Source organism: Leptodactylus fuscus, chromosome 11 (assembly GCF_031893055.1).
Source record: "Leptodactylus fuscus isolate aLepFus1 chromosome 11, aLepFus1.hap2, whole genome shotgun sequence".
In the NCBI taxonomy this organism is placed as follows: Eukaryota; Metazoa; Chordata; class Amphibia; order Anura; family Leptodactylidae; genus Leptodactylus; species Leptodactylus fuscus.
The window spans coordinates 45,104,556-45,123,010 of NC_134275.1; the positions used below are offsets into that span (position 1 = coordinate 45,104,556).

The 18,455-nt window shown below is 46.0% G+C and overlaps 1 protein-coding gene across 4 annotated transcripts in view; it reads left to right on the forward strand.

The window, feature by feature from the left end:
- The first annotated feature begins 3,254 nt into the window (after window positions 1-3,254).
- Window positions 3,255-18,455, forward strand: part of SLC38A5 (solute carrier family 38 member 5) — a 31,984-nt gene continuing 16,783 nt past the window's right edge. For 2 of the 4 annotated variants that reach the window (XM_075259729.1, XM_075259730.1), the window contains exon 1: window positions 15,293-15,419. The gene's annotated coding sequence lies outside the window, so the exon portion shown is untranslated. Of the gene's footprint in view, window positions 3,363-15,292; window positions 15,420-18,455 lie in introns of those variants that run through there. The other 2 variants (XM_075259731.1, XM_075259732.1) reach the window with 2 other exon arrangements.

The window sequence follows — 18,455 nt, forward strand, 5'->3', positions numbered from 1 at the left end:
ATTAAAATATAGGCTTCTTTTTATCCCGGTAAATGACATGGCTTCACGACTGTTATGAATTGATGTTCACATACTATATTACACTGTTCCTGCAGCAGCCTTATCTCAGGTCCCAGGGCTGTTATCCCTCAGTGGTTTGTGTACATACATTTTCATATTATCTGATCTGCTCCAGGCAGTGCAGACAAACTGACATGTGCAAACACCTTTAATCCAAATCGGCAGTTTGTCAATTTTAAACATACCTGGAAAAAGAAAATCTAATTTGTCGCAAACAATGAGAGCTATGAAGGAACCAGAAGTCAACAGAGTTCTCCTCAAGCAGAGCTGAGGTGGATCATTGATGCCAACAACACATTATTTATTATTATTTATTTATATAGCACCATTATTTCCATGGTGCTTTACATTTGGGGGATACATACAGTACACAAAATATACAGGTAGATATAATACTGACAGTGATCGACTGGCACAGTGGGGTAGAGGGCCCTGCCCACGAGGGCTTACAATCTATGAGGGAAGGGGGGTAGAGACAGAAGGAGAGGAGGGAGACTGTACAGATGGCAGTTCATGCATTATATGGCAAGCTGCTGAGATGCCGTAACAATTACAGGCACGGTGCGAAGAACAGCTTCAGTGCCAGGCCAACTTGAGAGCTGCCAAAACGTCGGAGCAGGTGGAGCACCAACGCCAACGCTGAGATGCCGCAACAATCACGGGCACAGAACGAGGAATGAGTTCAGCGGCAGGCCAGCTTGAAAGTTGCCGAATCGCCGAAGCATGTGGATCATCAACGCCAACAACACTCTGATTACATGGTGTCCCAGCGAACTGCTGAGATGCTGCAACAATCACGGGCACAGCACCAGGAACGAGTTCACCGGCAGGTCAGCTTGAGAGTTGATGAAACGCCGGAGCAGGCAGATCATCAACGCCAACAACTGCTCATTATATGGCTTCCTAGCGAGCTGCAGAGATGCCGGAACAATCATGGGCACAGCACAAGGAACAAATTCAGCAACAGGCCTGCCTGAGAGCTGTCGAAACACCGGAGCAGGTGGATCATCATTACCATTATATGGCGTCCCAGCGAGCTACTGACATGCCGGAACAATCACAGGCACGGTGCGAGGAACAAGTTAAGCAGCAGGACAGCTTTAGAGCTGCCGAAATGCCGGAGCAGGCAAACCATCGACGGCAGCAATTTGCTGAATATAGGTGGATCATCCACTCCAACAACCCGCAGACAAAGTCGCGGGCAGAGGCTAGTATATATACGTATATATTCATATGTATATAAAATTTCATTACCTTTGCCCCACTTTCGCAGGGCCCCTCCCAGACTATTAATGCATTCCAGTGTATTAGGGTGTATCTGGGCACACCTGGCACGGTACCCTGACTGCTAGACAGTTTCTGTCAAATACTTCCCTTCTCACCCTCCCCCTCCAAAATGGCCTCCAGATACATCTTTAGCGTTCACCTTTCGGTACTGTCTCTGATGTGAAGGGCAGATAAGGAAAAAGTGGATAAACTGGCCCTACCAAATCTTGCCTATAGGCTTACAGAGCAACTCGCAGGTCCCATACAGCTGTATCAACAGAAGGGGCAGGAAGACATCTCATCCTGTAAGGAAACAGCCCCCTAGTGGACACATGGTCATGAAAAACTCATTTACTGTCAATCACATGACTACAGCATTTCCCCATAATATACAGTATATCCTGAAAGTGTTTAGAGTGCCCCCCGGTGGTGTGGGAGGTAGCAGGTAAAAATATGTATCCTCACTCTTCACACCCCCCACCACACAGTCAGCTCTGCTATATGAGCTGTCATATGACAAGGACAACGCCTGCTGTCTATATGCTTAGTCCCAGGGTCTAGAACAGGTTAGGTGAGTCGGAGTAGTGACTCATAATAAATACCTCAGAGGTAAAGAGAATGTAGTCAGAGGGGTTGTATGACACGATCAAAGACTACCGACTACTATCTCCCAGAAACAGCGCCACTCTTCTTCACAGGATGTGTCTGGTACTGCAGCTGAGTCTGATCACAACCTACAAATAAAAATGACTGTAATCTCCTATAGGAGAATATATCACTGCACAACTATAGATCCCATGTAGAGTCTAGGAGAGCTGGGTGACAAAACTCAAGCAAAGTCATCTTTGTAGATTATTCCTGATATTCCCAGGTTACTAGCACCCACAATAGGGCCGGGGTGTATCGGTCTTGGCTACCCTATACAGACATTACCGTGACTAGGGCTGAGGCCACACGTTGTAGAAAAGCAGGGGGGGAGGGGGGGTTTGGTGTTGTTGTCGATTTTGCTGCATTTTTTGGGCTTGAAGGAGGATCTGACACCAGGTTCACTCCTGCGTTTGGGTTTCTATTCTTTGGATCTGCAAAAAAAACAAAAATCCACTCCGCTTAAAAAGTGGTGACCCGCGGACCCCATAGACTATAATAGAGTCCGCTGGAAATTTGTCTGAAAAACGCTTGAAGGATTTTTCTCTCCGCATTTTTGTAATAGGGATGGAAACCCTGAACTAATACAGACGCAGGTGTGAACCTAGTCTAAAGGAAGTGCTTCCATGTCTCCCTTCTCATAAATCCACCTGATTGTGACTTACAAAAACTGCAACGTGGTCTGAAAAAAAGACACAGCTATTCGCAAAGTGTGGCCTCATTCGCGGACAAGATTTTGTGGTTTTCTGCCCGATCCTTTAAGATTAATATTGTAGCCACACCTGTAACACTTCTGCCACGTGCGGAGGCGGCGCCCTCACTCTTTGTAAAGAGTTAAATTAGAAAGAACAAAGAAGCAGGATTTTGTGGGCTTTTCTTATGGTAACCTACAGCGGGATGTCCACGGTCGGCCTCTTCCACCATGTCACTGTAATGACATCATTGGTATCAGCGGTGCCCAAATCTATAAGTGCAGCTCAGTGTGGACTGTGCCTTATTACTTGGAGCCGGACAGAGGACTGGTCACATCTGGAGCCATCGCCTAACACCATGGTCAGTGCTTTATGTCAGGTATTTCATGTGCGATGTATAGGGTACAGTATAAATGTAGTATGGGGAGCAGTGCAAGGTACAATATCCAATACTGGGATGTGGTTCCATAATTTTGGAGGATTTTATGAGTGTTTTGTCCTGCGACTCATCCAGTTCTGTCTGGAGCTTTATTCTCACGTAGCCCCTTGTAAGCCCCTCCCCAAAGCTTCCCATGTGTTCCAGGGACTGCTCAGACTTCTTAGCACTGGGGTCACATCTGCACGCTCTACCTATCCCCTGTCTGTAAGATAGAAAATACTGGTGTGAACAGCTACATCAGGATCCGCAACTGCAGGAAGGTAGGGAGCAGCTGTACAGCTGTGAGTGTCTTGTTCTTACTGGGGGGTGGGGGGTCTTTATATTAGCATGTGCTTGTATGAGGTACTATATAGTACATAATATCCTACAGCTAACAGTATATAGATGCACGCCCATGCAGTACAGTCTATGGACCCGGGGTGCAACTGATTGTGTATATATAAATGACTATGTACCTGGGGCTGTATATAGTGCATTACCTGCTATACACATAGTGTAGGTCGGAGACAATATGGGGGCCATGTACTTTCAAATCGCCATAACTATCAGCCGGCTGGTGACGTAAATGGAAAGCCTGGTTCACCCAATATTATGGCCATACAACTCCTAACTGGTTTCTTTGGTGTTTGGCTGGCTGGTCATGCTGGGAGTTGTAGTTCTGCTACAGCATAACATGAATAGCATAGCGTAGGGGAATAAAGAACTAGTTACGCATAAGTTTAGGTGTTCATCATCAAGGTCCGTAGATCCGTTTTGTTCTTATGTATATATTAATATGCGGTCGTCACCCGTATGTGTATCACTAGGATATGTCCTCAAATTATCACCAGTGGGGGTCATGCTTCTGGGACCCCTACTCATTTCCTCTTCGCTTTTACCATGGTGCCTCTCGCCCTCTGTGTAAGAACAGCACAGACCAGTATAAGCTGGTTACAGTGAAGGGTCACAGTGTGAACTATTCTCAGGATGGGTGGTGGTCCTAGATGACAGACCCCCACCAGTCATAAAGCGCTGGCTTGTCCTAGCAATATTCTAACACATTGCCCAACCTCCCCTTTAAAAGGGGCATGCAGATAACCAAAGCTTGTATTAATCTCTCTGTAATGTGGTGTCCTACTCTTCTAATATCCTTTGCTTCTATTCATTACCATTATTACCATGTCTGCTTGCTGTCAGTGAATGGTAGATGTGTGTAAAGCAGGAGCCCTAGAGGCAAAAGTGTGGTGGAGATGGCTCGGCCTGACAAATGTGCTATAATTTACACCAAATAGCTGCTGTGAGATATACCTGATGTATACGCCAGCTCCAGACTGGAACAGATATCAATGCTGGTACCAAGGACTGCTCCTCAATTACTAAGGGGAGTGTGTCACCAGAAGCCAGCCTATCACCCGAGCTCCGCACATAGATAGCTTAGGCTCACCTGAATCATGGGGTCCTTTCCCCATTGCTGAGATATCACTGTTTATTATTCAATATGTAACTGAGCACTTTGGAGCAATGAAAGCATGGCCATTGCTCCAAAGAGTTAAACGACAATGCCTTCTTGTCTCAAAGAGCCCATAGTATAATAACCTAGCCTATCTATCTGAGGGGGCTGGACTGATATGACACTACCTTTAATAATTCAGCATGCGGCAGGCGGGGACTTCATTGAGAACGCCAGTGCTAGCGAATCCCCCCAGTGTAGACAATCCTGTCTGATCTAAGCACAGCAGCCCAGCCTGGACGTCACGCAGTAAAACAACGCACCTGCAGCTCCAGGTTTTATGGATTTTTTTTATTAGCCTCTGGTTGGATACCTCCCCCCCCCCCCCCATTCACTGACAGCTAGCAGAGATATTAAAAATGGCCTCCTGGATACACAGAGAATTTATAGTAGTACCCTGTGCAAAACTGCAGGGCTGTTGGGGTGAAGCGTGACACATAGATTCAAAGAACAGCAGAGAGAGAATCCCTGTCAGCCTCCGCCCCCTCCAGCCCTGGACTATGCATAACATAGTAGTAGTTCTATATGGAGTGCTCCTTTAAAACACAGTGCAAATAAATTCACAGATGCCCCTACTGTACACACTGTCAGGGTCTGGGGTTTCTAGGTGGGGTGGCATAGATACAAAAGTCCAGATTCTTTAGTCCAAAAACAAAGGTAGAGTTTCTTTTCACTCAAAAAGGTAGTGCAGCAACAAAAGGAAACAATACAAAAATAAATCCCTGCCCGGCTAGGCTCTAACTAAACATAGAATAGGTTATCTCACCTAGGATAACAGAAATCCAAAAGCCAGTAGAATCATTCAGGACACAGCTCCAAAAATATGACCTCTCTATCAGCTCTCCAGCCAAACTCTGCCGAAGTGTTGCTGCTGGAGCAACTTCTTAAGCCTCCTTGATGAGGAGACTCTTTGCAGCTGAGTCGCTGCCGGAACATCCCCAAAGTGTGGACTGGAGGGGGGTGGAATGACAGGTCCCACTACCAATCCTACCTGTCATTCCTAAAAATCCTGCCCAGTACTGAGCATTTACCAAAATGCTCATCAGATGAAAGTTGTCTGCTGAGAACAAACATTCCTGGAGTTTTCTCATCTCACCCACCTGAGTAGTCTGGCTGAGATGTACACCCCCTCCATTACCTGACAGCCATCGGCTTACAACACATAACTGTCACATGTTAACCTGTAACCCTCTTCACTGTCCTGGAGATTTAGACCATGATGCTTTGCAGAGCGATGCTGTATTTACACTGCATCTACCAGTGATGTCCATGTAACAATGACAAATATTCCCAGCGGTTGTCACTGATTTAAGCCCCGCCTCCCACTTTCTAATGTTTATTTTCCTAGACGTCAATGCTCTGCATGTTGGTTTATATTTTATCAGCGCAGACTAATAAACACCTTTCGAGGGCTTGTCTTGGATCTCATACACTGCAGTGTATACAGGTATTACTATATACTTTAGCTGTAACGCTGGCTAGTAATATACATGGGGGCATAGACTCACAAGAGATGAGCAGTGCCAGGTGTCTGACCACCGCTTATCAGCTAAGCATGCATGTGGTTGTCATGGCAGGTAGGTTATGCTTGGTACTCTCCGCTGCCGATTTACTCGCTGACTGCCTGAGATACAATATGGCTTATTAGTCAGACGACGCAGGTTCTGGGGCTGAATCAGCTGTGAAATCCACCTGAATATCGAGAAAGATGCTTCATTTTTTAGTGTCCTTTAAAAAAAATATATGCCCGTCACTGACTCCCATTATAAGCAGGCTCATTCTGTCTGGAATTTCGGGCTGATTTGAGGCAGAATCCACCTGAAAATCAGCTGCAAATTCCTCTTTGTGAACCAAGCCTTAATAGTATACAAACTGCAGCATGTCATCATGAATCAAATGGTAGGGGTGAAGTATGAGGCCAGATTGGCATATCATACATGTGATAATTTTGTTACAGATTTGTTGCATCCAGGGCATGGGTAGGCAACCTTTGGCACTCCAGCTGTTGTAAAACTACAACTCCCAGCATGCATACTTGCTCTGCTGTTCTTGGACCTCCCATAGAAGTGAGTGGAGAATGTTGGGAGTTGTAGTTTCACAGCAGCTGGAGAGCCGAAGGTTGCTGACCCCTGGTCTAGGCCTACAATGTAACCAAGTATCATCACAGAGCTAAACTGCAATCTGTTGGCCAGGAAGTGTCGCCACGTGACAGGATCGTGAGCTGCCCTGAGGCGGCTGAGCAGTAACCCAATCAGATCAAGGCATCTTGTAACCCTAGCCTTGCTGTCCCTTTAAGAGTTCTTCCATTGTATTACTAAGCCCCTGTCCTGACCCCTACATTTGGTCTTTATGTTTGGAGTCTTTCCTGTCCCCATTAAGTATGTTCAGTGCTTGGCCATTTGGTGTATACAAGTGTATGGGGCCCTTGTGCTGCCTTATGTATAAGACGCAGCCTTGGTTCTGTCCTCTATTACCTTAACCATATGTTTACATTTATGCGCCTCTCGCCTACTCATCTCCGGCTTCTGTGGACGACATCTTGATAGTTACCTGGCAGGGACGACACTTCATTTGTATTTGATGGCTCACAGATGAGAGCACAACTGAGTGTACGGCACACATACCCGTATACCCGGCCGAAAATAACACATGGCATTGTCTACAGATTTTATATGGAGACACACTGGATGCACTGACCTTTCTCCGGCACTTGTCTATTAATATCACAGGATTTCAGGGAATGAAAGGCCCAAAGGACTCAGTATAAAAAATAAAACTCTCAGACTACTCAGATTATCTTAACCCTTCTCCTGCCATAGATCCAAGAGTTGCAAAAAGAAAATATCATCTAAATATCATTATATCAATTAACCCCTCATATTATGATGTAGTATTCCAGAATCCATCCTGGGTTACATCCTGTATTATACTCCAGAGCTGCACTCACTATTCTGCTGGTGCAGTCATTGTGTACATACATTACATTACTTATCCTGTACTGATCCTGAGTTACATCCTGTATTATACTCCAGAGCTGCACTCACTATTCTGCTGGTGCAGTCACTGTGTACATACATTACATTACTTATCCTGTACTGATCCTGAGTTACATCCTGTATTATACCCCAGAGCTGCACTCACATCAGCTCGACAAGCAGTACAACATATGGAAGTTTACACTTATGAAGAGCTTAGATACACCAGGTTCAGTGAGGTACGCTCTACCTCTTCACATCTTCCTGCCTTGTTGACATTGTTTTCTCTACAATATGTTTCCAGCTAAGGTCATGTTGACACTCTGTTTCTATTTTCCCTTGTAGTCCTAAGCTGGTGACGTGTTCTGTTACATAAACATTCGCTGTCATCACACATATCCCCTATAGCACATCATTGGCACATCGTACCCCCCACCCCTGGACTTCCTGGCTACCTGTGCTTGGTGGGAGGGGTCTCACACACCTGTTACATGTATTATGAGCCTGATATCTCTGCAGACCTGTCACTGATAACACAGGAGACAAGGACATCGGTGCCCGAGTGCAAAACCAACAGCTGGCGGAAGTCTATATAAGCCATTTAACTATATCTGTATCTAGGAAAGCAGGGTGAGAAAGAATATACCGTACTCCCCTGTCACTTCTAATATCCAGCTCTAATAGCCATGCAGTCCCACATTGGGGAAGGGTGCACGGGTACATTATGAGGAAGATTTTTTTTTTCTTTATAACTTTCTTAAACTTAATTCCAAAGATTTGGATCTTGCATGAAATGCCCAACCACATTCCCCTCCCCCGCCAATATTCCCCCTCCCCTGGCTCAGTCTCTGGGTTGTAATATGACGACTCTCAGCCTGCTTGAAATATGACAGGGGAGCAGGAGACAGAAGCAGTCATGTTACGGCTCCCCGCTGTCTGGACTCTGCTATACAGAACGGTGACAAACTCACACATAGGCTGGAGAGATGTTCTGCAGATTACAGGAGAGGCAACAATCTGCAGAGGACGAGATGCCAGTAAATAAGAAGTATATATTGTAGCAAGCAGAAGGCCATAAACCAAGAATCTTACTTAGTTCACACCTGTAAAAACATGGCTGCCCTGTCTGACGGTATATACAGCACATCCTCCATCACTGTACAGTCGTATAGTGGAGGACTGAAGGTAGTCATAGACATTACACCAGTGGCCGCTGGGTCTAGGGTGGTATTCAACACTATAATCAATAAATATATGGTTCTATAATACGTCTAGGAGACACCATTCATACTGAATTTTGCAAACCATGCACCATAGTTCTCCAGATACCATGTGACAGAGATCACTTTATTTCTAGGGAAGTTATGGCGCCATACATAAAGGTTACTATATGGCGGCAAATGGCGTGGCTATTGCTAGAAAAACTCCATATGCCGCCATATTGATCCCCTACCCACAGGATACAACATATGTGTATGATTGGTAGGCAGTAGACTACTGGGACTGACCGTGATCAAGAGAACATGGAGTGTCCTGTGTGAATGAAGCCATATTGAACCTATGTGACAATCAGTCCATTCACTTCTATGTACTTTACCATCTCTGTCAGTCCTGTAGAAGTGAATGGAGTTTTGGTCTCACTGCACACTATCATTCCATTCACACAGGGGACTCAAGACCCTCGTTCAAATGATCATGTCCCAGTGGTCAGACACTGATATTGTACCCTATGGTACGATATCTGGGGGGTGTCGTGTTAGTGAGAAAAGACCTTTAAAGGTTTTTATTCAGGACGTACACACTTATGTCCTTTACCTAGGTCATCAGTATGAGATTGGTGGTGGTCCTATATCTCGAAGACCCCCACTGATCAATGTTTGGACTGGCCATGGCACAGCAGCCGCACACCCTTAGAAAATGAATGGGGCTGAGCTGCAATGCCAAGCAAAGACACTAGACAATATCTGATATACAGATTTTGTAGCGGTTTTTTTTAGCCAAAGTCAGGAGTGGATTAAGCAGAAGGTAAGAGAATAAGAGTTTACTAGATATTTCCCATTCCTTTTGACGCCATGCTTTGGCTAAAAAAACAAAACAAAAAAAAACACAGCTAAATCAGCAACAAAAAAGCTGCATTTCCACAATGTGGGGTCTCAGCCCTAATCTACTGTATGAGTTAAGCCCTTCAGTGCAGTGCCTTAGTTTTATCAGTATCTGGAAAAGCTGAACTACATCCAATAGGGTTCCACATAAGCCCCTGACTCGCTGGTGTTGCCATCCAGCCATCCAGTATCCTGATTGGCAGATCTTCTGGCCGTTCATATCTCTAGGAAAGCAGTAGGATTGTAAAATCATCCATACTGGTGGTGGCCCAACATTTCTATAAAGAGATATAATAAAGACATAATGTTGTGTTATGAAGGTGAAGAGAACAGGGTGGATCTAAGGTAACGCTGGAACTCTTCCCAGTTCTCCCACTAACACAATGAAAGTAAACCACCGCCCGTACCATACGGGATATATAGAACACAAGTCACACTGGTACGCAGATAATCCCCCGTGACATACGGAATACATAGAACACAAGTCACATTTGTACTCTGATAATCCCATGGAAATATCACAAAGGAATAACAGGCCCCCTATAGAGCAACCTAAGGGTATTACAGGTCACCTTAGAGACCTGGGGCAGTATAGACAAGGGGGTTATAGACGGCCAGGTCTTACGCAGGGACCTAATGTGAACATGGATACCCCTGAGCTTGTCTCATGGGAAGAATCTGCTAAATCACAATGGAGATATTAAAGGGAACCTGTGAGATTGTACATGGTGGGCAGCAGGCCATAGAGTTATGTCATCTCAGTAGATTTGTTACATACCGTGTTCTTTCTATGCTCAGGAGTCCAGTGGGCGGGCCGATCAGCGATTGACAGCTGTCTTTGTGTGCTCAGCCTATAATGTAAGTCTACTATTTGGAGGGTTTGCAGGCAGATTCCCCATAGACCCCTCCTGCTTCTCTCTGGAATGGGGCATCACAACGGCTCCTCCTACTGGAAGTGCTGGAATGGCGGCTGGCACGGGTTTGCTATAGGTCTGCAGGTTGTCAGCTGGAAATGAACCGGGCTGCAGAAATTTTATTGTTATATACATCAGATTTGCCATGCATTTCCTGAAATCTGCACTGTTCCCAGTTAGACAGGTGTGAACAGGGCCTGACTTAGCACACTAGTGACAAAGGAGCCATTCTGCGGTCTAGAGAACACTGGAAATGTTACTTTTTGCTACACTGTGCATAGTCTTATAATGTTTCCATCACAAACAAAGGATTGTTCTAGAGACTGCACTGCAGCAGGTCTGACATGGCGGCTTAGGTTAGGTCATAAATATTTGATCGGTACACGTCCAGTAGCACTTCCAATACTCAGGATCCTCACAAATCAGCTGGAGCAAGCGCCATTTCCACTGTACAGCTCGGTGACATTAATAGCCCATTTATTACATATCTGTCCCCTTTTATTTGAATAGGACTGAGCTGCAATACCAGGCGCAGCCACTATACAATGTACGGCGCTGTGTTCAGTATCCAGTGAAGAGGCTGCAGCTCTGGCTTGAACACTGCAGTCACTTCAACAAGCTGATCGGTGGGGGTCCTGGGTGTCAGACCCCCACCTTAGGATAGGTCATTAATTTTACTCTCTCAGAACACCCCTTTAATATTATTTTAGACCTGTATTATATGCTGCCTGCATGATGCATCTTCACAACTCTTTTGTTTTACATTCCAAATCCAGAGTTATATGATATAATTCTGGTCTACCTGCACTGCCCACTAGGGGGAGCTCCTGCATACACCTGGTAGGGGCAGAATTTTATCATTTACAGCTATGAAGAAGATTTTGGTTACAAATGACCAGAATGCCACAGTGTGGAGGCGACTACTGCCGGGGCCGGATGTGCGGGCTGTGAATTCAGATTTTTCACTTAGCTCCTTACTATGTGACTCAGTCTGAAGTGCTGGCAAGTGTGGTTATGTGGATCGGAGCCATGACACCACCCACCGGCCTTCACTGCCGCAGAGACTTGGAGGCGTCCGCCAGGGAACAGAGGTGTATGAACAGAGTGTACTTAAAGATCTCCAGACAGGGAAGACTCGCCAGTCAAACTGATATTGTGGGGCTGAACTTTCAAAACCCTCCTTAAAGGGGAGGTCTGGTTTGGCCGACCACTTTCTGGTACTTTTGTGGGGTCCGGTTGTTACTTTCTGGGATGGCAGTTATGAAAACTGTGATATTTTCGTCCCTATGAGAACACTTCTTGTCCTGATGATTCAGTGATGTCGCACCCCACAACCACCACACTGACATCTACCACACATGCACATAAGGCTGCAGCTGTAGGCCACTTAGCTGTGACTCCACAGATAGTCGTGTCTCTCTGTGACAATGTAAATGAATGGAGCTCCACTGCGAGCACGAGGATGCTGCAACTTCCAGTCGCAAACAAACCAACAATGTTCAGTCTTTTTGTGATGAGACGTCGCAGTTGCAGCATCCTCTGTTTAACCAGAATGGTGAAGGAGTCACAACATGACGATCCTTGGTAGCACGACAGGAGTCGCAGCCAATGTCATAATGTAGAATAAATATGCTGGCATTCACACTCCTATATGTGGATCTTGATGGGGATTTGGATCCAGGCAATATCCTCATGACAACAATGAAACAGCAGAGCAGAAACAGGAAGTGTTGTCATGGGGTCACTGGCACTTGTTAGTTATTACTGATTGCTACAAAAGCATGGAGGCATTTTAACCCCTAATAATCGGTGTAGGGGTTGGCGCTCAACCATGCAATGCTCAGGAAACAGATCACATTAATGGAAATCTGCGCGGGGTATTTTATCCTCCAGGAATAGCTCCCAGACCCTCCATCTGCAGATGTTAGAATGATTTCCGATTTCTCGTGGGAGTCCAGTCCGGGGGATTTAATGGGATTGTTTTTGATTAGAGAACATATTCTTAAAGGGACAGTAAAGCCTGAGGCCACACAAGCTGCATTTTTTTGTCGAGGATTTTGCTGCGGTTTTTTAAGCCAAAGTCTGGAATGGATTCAGCAGAGAGAAGAAGCATTTCTCGTTGGGTACACCCGGCACCCCTCATCTCTCCCATCACAGTACACCCAAGCACCCTACAGTACACCCATGGACCCCACATCTCCCCCACACACAGTACACACTGCACCCCACATCTCTCCCCCCATTGTACACCCATGCACTCCACATTTCACACCCCCCCAGTACACCCATGCACCCAACACCTCTCCCCCCACGGTACACCCTGCACCCCACATCTCTCCCCCCTAACCTGAGTCAACCTTGCACCCCACATCCCCCCACAGTACACCCTGCACCCCACATCTTCCGCCACACACTGTCCACCCCACATCTCCCACACACACACAGTCCACCTTGCAAACCATATCTCCCCCCACACACAGTCCACTCTGCACCCCACACACACAGTCCACCCCACATCTCCCACAAACACATAGTCGACCTTGCACCCCACATCTCCCCCCACACACAGTCCACCCTGCACCCCACATCTCCCCACACACACAGTCCACCCTGCACCCCACACACAGTCCACCCTGCACCCCCCCACACACAGTCCATCCTGCATCCCACATCTCACCCCACACAAAGTCCACCCTGCATCTCACATCCCCCCCCAGTACCTTAGACCACACATCTCTCCATCTTTTCCTGCACTGCACGGGATACAAAGACACATCTACCTAGTCACGTGACTGTCTGATGTCACACAGGTCCTTCTGAGTACAGTAGTCAAACTTTCCCCCGATCACCACCTGCTCTTATCCCAGTTACAACCTTTTAACTGTTATAAGGGTGGATGGTGATCGGGGGAAAGTTTGTTAATAAGCAAAACACTTCAGGGGCATAGCGGGACATGCGGTAAGCCGTGTGGGACTGTGGGATAGCAGTTTGAAATTGGGACTGTCCCGCGGGAAGGTTGGGATCTATGAAATGAAATGTTCATACTGATGTCCTATCTACAGGATAGGTATATGATCTGTGGGGTCCGACACCTGGACCCATCAGAAATCAGAAGCTGCTAATGGATGGGTGGTGCGTGCAGCACTACTCCGATACAAGTAATAAGAGCAGCGCAGAAGTTCACTGGCACCAACTCTATACACGTCTATTGCTGAATAGGAGCAGCGCCACACATGCTCCATGTCCACAGAGGCCGCTAGAACAGATGATCTGTGTGGAGTCCGAGTGTCAGACCCCAACAAATCACATCCTAATGACCTATCATGTGGATCAGTATTGAAAATTCAAAATAGAGCCGGGGAACCCCTTTAACTGGCTACTTGGAAACATGGCTTAAGGCAGCAATTGTTGAGAGGCTCACATGGTGGTTGTGACCAATGAAAGGCCTCAGCAGTCACTGATAAGAAACAGGGGACATATCTGAGTGATGCCACCGGACCCTCAACTCCGAATGTTGAGGCCACTGACTGGTCTCAGCCACCGTGTGAATCTCTCCACCTCTGTCCTGACACAGCAGGCAAGAGCACAAGGATAGTGGAGTATGACTTTTTTCTTTTACACCCAGTCACCCCTAAATTTCTAACACCTTTAAAGGAGTTTTCCAATATAAGTGTTTCAGCAGCTTTGCCTGCAGTGTCTTCTTATCACTTCCTGTATTTCTCTCCCCTCTCCTCCCTCTGGCTGAATGAGACACAGAACATTTATGCAGATCAGACAATATGCAGATGCTTGTACAGAATGGACTCAATGTTATATGTGTGCTTACATAGAGAGATAACAGAACTTTATCAGCAAAAGTGCAATTAACTGATTGTCCTGCAAGCAACATCACTTGTCCTATAGGTCCGTGGTTATAGCAACGCTGTGTAAACAATGGGAGGAATAAGGTCACAAAGGAGGAGAACAAAGCAGAATTTTTAAAGCAATATATTTAGGGAAAGTCTTCAATTTACATAAGCTACCAGTATAGATAGGGTCCTTGAGATGAGACACCCCTTTAAGGCTCTATTCACACTACAGAGAATCACAGCCAAGAGTTGTCTGTGATCCGTAAAAAGTAGAGCATGCCCTACTTGTTCACGAACCAGACACATGGCTCAATGGAAAATGAAAAAAAGGACGCCATAATGATATGTGATTGTGTGCACACAGCCTAAGATAATGGGTGCATTGGGCGGTACCTCTGTCAGCTGTGATGGATCTGGTAGTGCGTCAATTCTGCAGTTCTGCTACTGTGGCAGAGCAGACCTATGTGGACGGTATGGGCAGGTGTGAACAGAGCCAAAAGTAATAAAATCAGCGAGAAATTAATTAAAATCTGATGTCGATCAATGTTAGTAAAACATGTAAAATTCAAAGTGGTGTTTAGGAAGAGCGCCAAGGCTTAGCCGCCTCCTTGAAGCTTCATTTTTTGGGTGAGAGTGGAGATCTGTATAATTCCAGAGGTATTGGCTGTGAGCGCACACTGACTATGTGACTGGGAGGAATTCTTAAAGGAGAACAGTGCGGCCTCTCTTCTCGGGGGCCCCCACCCACCGTCCAGGGGACTACATGAATGCACTAACTTTCCACAGCTCTCACAGAGAATTAGCAGACCTTATACGCTGGGAGGGGCGGGCTTGTCTGCATGTGTCACTAGGTTTGGGCTGGCCAGGGTGGGCCTTTCTGCCTGTGTGTGTATGTGCAGGGTGACAGCATTGATCCTCCGTCCTGTGAATTCCAGCTGCAAGTATAAATCCCCCCAAGAGTGGAGCACCCCTTCCCTGAGATGTGTTGGGTGAGTGCTGGGTTGAGGTGGGGTGTGACTGAGGCGGAGTAGGGGGATCACAAGCCCAGAATCTGGGACTTCCAGGGCAGCCTTGATGCAACTCCATGCTTCTCTTGCATCAGACGACACTTGATCTGCTCCTTCAAGCAGCAAGCCAACTTCAAGTGCAAGGGCCCCTCCCATTAGTCATGGGGGGGGGGGGGGGGGGGGGGGGGGGGCTCCCATAGGGAATGGGGGTCCTTACTTTAATAAAGGGATGTATCTCTGGGGGGTGGTATGCTATAAAACCCAAACCCTTAAAGACTTCATTATCTACCATCTTGACGGAACACGTGTCAGGGAGGAAACATTTCTGGTCTTTCCTGCATATCTCCTCATGGTTTTCTCATTATTCCCCTACAAAAGCTTGATGGACAGGCTGGGACATCGACAGGGTATAGCAGAGCCCAGTTTGTCATTGACACTAGATCATTTGCACATTGGGATTACACATTGCTTAGCTGACTGACCTGCAGTCCTAAGTAAATCCACTTCTTAATAACACCATGAGGTGTACTGAACGACAAAATCAGCTCTGCTATGTTTGACCAATTCAGCTCTCCTATACTGACAGCCCCTCGACAGCTGGGAATGCACCAATGCTTTATTACCCTGCATTGCTGACAGGAAATAGTTAAAATAGAGTTTTGGGTAGAAATGTTCCACATCTGGCAGTTGTTGTTGTGTCTCCCCCCCCCCCCCATTCATTTTAACTATTTCACCACCCCCTGGGCAGGTTTAGTTTGGTCTCTCGCTACATGAAAACGTGGCGAAAAGGAAAATAAGGAAACTAAGTAAATAGAGAAGAAAGAGCGAGAACCTGAGCGAGTTCCTTCCGCTACGGTAATACAGGATTAGAGGCGGACAATGGCACAGAAGCGCTGCTCTATATGGCACTGTACAATAAGAAGCCCCCCTTAACCCCAGTGGAAGGACACTTCTTCCAAATAAGCAGAACAAAGGAACCTCCCCCTCCAGAGCAGCGCTCACACAGTCTCTGTGCTGGCAGGAAATGTATAGATCAGATTGGTTACAAGGTTTCATATAGAGTTTACATGTAACTAAAGTTTGATATTGCTTATAATGTTACTAATATAAACATATACACACTCACATGTGTATATATCACCAACATATGCCGCAGAGATGTAGAATAAGTGATACATAGTGGGAAAGAAATGAAAAGTGGCGACAAAGGCAAAACCCGCAGTCACAACCATATGTGCTTATTTGTATGGTGCAGTCATATCAAATTCTTGTGTGAATAGACCCCAAGTGATAACGTTGTATGAGTTTGTATTCTACTTCTTAGGTTTAGTTCCATAAAACCATATGCTAATAGTGGAGCGCAATTTTTTGTGTGAATGCTATAAGGTAAAGGGGCATCCGACTTTAGAAGGGCTCACTATTGATAACAGGGTGTCCTGCTGTTTGGGACCACCATTTAGCTCTAATCTATGAGTGCTCGGTTTCCTTGCAGCACCCCCACAGGAGAAATGAAGTATTACACAGCTGTTACTGAAATCAATGGAATGTATGAGGAATGTACGGACGTGCTGGGACTGTTTGTGGCCAGTACACAGGGCTACTGTACAGGTGATGCCCCTCTTTAGGTTTGCAATGGCTCTGTAGGATACCTTATCCCCTTTTGCTGGATGCTTTGGGTCACTGAGACAGTTTTCACCTAACAGTTTGGACCCATATTACATAGTAGTCAGGTAATCATCTCTCCTGACATTCCCATCAGCCAAGTGTGCATGTGTTCTCATGGGGAGAAGGAATAAGAGGCTGCTAGACAACTCTAGAAGAAAGTTATCTTCAATTTAGAAATAAAGGTTTAGGCTTGTAAAATGCCAACAGGCGTATTTTTCCCTGTAGACATCTGCTACCAGGGAATACCACAGTTGTCAATGTGATCTGCCTCAAGATCTTACGACTATACAGGGAATTTCAGCCTGCACCCCAATACCCGTAATATAGAGCAGCCTGCAACCTAATAAGTGTGATATAGAGGAGCCTGCACCGCAGTACCTGTAATATAGAGCAGCCTGTAACCTAATAAGTGTGATATAGAGGAGCCTGCACCGCAGTACCTGTAATATAGAGCAGCCTGTACACTAATACCCGTAATATAGAGCAGCCTGTAACCTAATAAGTGTGATATAGAGGAGCCTGCACCCCAATACCTGTAATATAGAGCAGCCTGTACCCCCAATACATGTAATATAGAGCAGCCTGCAACCATAAGTGTGATATAGAGGAGCCTGCACCTCAATACCTGTAATATAGAGCAGCCTGTACACTAATACATTTATTATAGAGCAGCCTGTACACTAATACATTTAATATAGAGCAGTCTGTACTGTAATAAGTGTAATATAGAACGTCCTGGACCCTAATAGCTGTAATATAGAGCAGTCTGAACCATTATTGTTCAATATAGAACAGCTTGTACCCTAAAAAGTGTAATATAGAGCAGCCTGTACCCTAATAAGTGCAACATACAGCGGCCTGTACACTAATATCTGTAATATAGTGTATCCTGGACCCTAATAAGTGTAATATAGATCAGCCTGTACTGTAATAAGGGCTAGTTCACACTGGGCAAAATGGTCAGGATTTTGACGCGGAATCTGCATCAAAATCTTGCCCTTCCCATTGAAATCAATGGGAGCCGGTCATTTCCTTTTTCCGCAAGTTGTTTGTTCCCGCTAGCGAAAAAAAGAAGCAAGCTGCCCTTTCTTCAGACGGATTCCACGGCTGATTCAGCCGTGGCGTCCACCTCGCGACATCACCCTCCAGACTAGGTCCATGCATTTGGGTCTAATCTGGAGCGGAAAGCCGCAACGGGATCCCAGTGCACTGCAGCGGCATCCTGTCGCTGCAGCCACGACAGAATGTGTTCACGCGGAACCCCATGTGAACTAGCCCTTAGTGTAATATAGAACATCCTGGACCCGAATACTTGTAATACAGACTAGCCTGCACTCTAATAAGTTTAACATA